The following is a 2,500-nucleotide window of genomic DNA, read 5'->3' as shown; positions in this document are numbered from 1 at the left end:
GTTGAAACTGAGGGACCATACAAGATAATTAAAGGGGTACACCCGTGGAAAACTTTTTTTTTTTTTTTTTTTTTTTTTTTAAATCAACTGGTGCCAAAAAGTTAAACAGATTTGTAAATTACTTCTATTAAAAAATCTTAATCCTTCCAGTACATTTTATGAGCTGTATACCACAGAGGAAATGCTTTTATGTTTGGATTTCTCTTCTGTCACGACCACAGTGCTCTCTGCTAACCTCTGCTGTCCATTTTAGGAACTGTCCAGAGCAGCATATGTTTTGTTTTCTATAGGGATTTTCTCCAGCTCTGGACAGTTCCAAAAATGGACAGCAGAGAGCACTGTGCTCGTGACATCAGAAAAATCCAAAAAGAAAAAGCATTTCTTCTGTAGCATACATCCCCTAAAAAGTACTGGAAGGATTAAGATTTTTTTAATAGAAGTCATTTACAAATCTGTATAACTTTCTGGCACCAGTTGATTTAAAAAAAAAAAAAAAAAAAAATTCCACGGGAGTACCCCTTTAAAGGGGTACTCCGCTGCTCAGCGTTTGGAACAAACTGTTCCGAACGCTTGAGCTGGCGCCGGGAGCTCGTGACGTCATAGCCCCACCCCATCATGACGTCACGCCCCGCCCGGGGCGGGGCGTGACGTCATGATGGGGTGGGGCTATGACGTCACGAGCTCCCGGCGCCGGCCCCAGAGTTCGTAACCGTTTTTTCCAAACGCTGAGCAGCGGAGTACCCCTTTAAAGGGGTACTCCCGTGGAATTTATTTTTTTTTTTAAATCAACTGGTGCCAGTTTACAATTACAAAGTGACAACCTGTTAAAAGTTTATCAAGATATAAATTGTGAAATGTTGTTCAAAAGGTGGAAGAAATTTTTTTTAAAAATAAAATAATAAAAAAAAAACACAGAAACCCTCATTCATTACGGTCCCGGGATACGTTTCCCTTCCAAGGTCAGAAGAGTTTGATGAATCCCAGATTACGTTGACCTCTCTTTATGGCTTAGATTGTGGACTGGCGCCCGGTTTCACGAGATATAAAGTATCGCAGGGACAACAGAAGGTCTAAAATGAAGCGGCCGAAAATGAGCATAATTCACAAAAAAAAGACATCTAGAGAGACGCCGGCTCATAGTAAGTGCTTCCAGACCATAACGAATGCGGATCCACCATAGCGGGTCACATCGGGTAATGAGCGCGCCGCGTGAATCCGCCATCATAGGGGACGGGACGGATGACCAGATCTGCTCGCAGACTCAATTATTCTCAATGACTCCAGAGGCTAATAAACCAGACGCAGATGCCCATTCAGTCCTGTGCCAATTTACAAGCGCACAGCCGGCCCCCAGGGTGGTCATTTAGAGGAGAGGGATGAAGCTTTATGGATTATAAAAGGATACGTGAACGTTCACAATTATTTATATTGGTCCGCTGCATCTAAAATAACAAAATGGAGCAACTCGGCAAAATTATTTTATTTAAAAAAAAAAAAAAAAGTCTATTCTTTCTACAGATTTCGCTCGGATGACACATTTCCGAGGGGTCCTACCACCTGCCGGAAAACATTTAAAGGGGTATTCCAGGCCAAAACATTATATATATATCAACTGGCTCTGGAAAGTTAAACAGATTTAAATTAGATTTAAATTAAATTACTTCTATTAAAAAATCTTAATCCTTCCAATAGTTATTAGCTTCTGAAGTTGAGTTGTTGTTTTCTGTCTAACTGCTCAATGATGATGTTACGTCCCGGGAGCTGTGCAGTTCCTATGGGGATATTCTCCCATCATGCACAGCTCCCGGGACGTGACATCATCATTGAGCAGTTAGACAGAAAATTCAGAAGCTAATAACTATTGGAAGGATTAAGATTTTTTAATAGAAGTAATTTACAAATCTGTTTATCTTTCCGGAGCCAGTTGATATTTTGATATTTTATATATATATATATATATATATATATATATATATATATATATATATATAAGTTTTTGCCTGGAATACCCCTTTAAAGGGGTACTCTGCTGCTCAGCGTTTGGAACAAAATGTTCTGAACACTGGAGCTGGCAGCTCGTGGCGTCATAGCCACGCCTCCTCATGACGTCACGCCCCACCCCCTCAATGCAAGTCTATGGGAGGGGGCGTGACCCCCTTCCATAGACTTGCATTGAGGGGGCGGGGCTATGACATCACAAGCTCCCAGGGCCGGCTCTAAGCATTCGGAACATTTTGTTCCAAATGCTGAGCAGTGGAGTACCCCTATAAAGGCCTGAAATGCCCCCCCTGTGTTTTCCGGACCTTTTCAGATCTTCCACATTGCTGCTCATCATTGCACATGTGACTTGCATTGAGGGGGCGGGGCTATGACGTCACGAGCTCCCGGCTCTAAGCATTCGGAGCATTTTGTTCCAAATGCTGAGCAGCGGAGTACCCCTTTAAGTATGTTTCACCTGAGGCAGCGATATTGTTTCATTTATCTAAGACAGTGGTCTCCA

Source organism: Hyla sarda, chromosome 7 (assembly GCF_029499605.1).
Source record: "Hyla sarda isolate aHylSar1 chromosome 7, aHylSar1.hap1, whole genome shotgun sequence".
NCBI lineage: Eukaryota > Metazoa > Chordata > Amphibia > Anura > Hylidae > Hyla > Hyla sarda.
The sequence above is the reverse complement of the archived record's forward strand: the minus strand, read 5'-3'. Positions refer to the sequence as shown.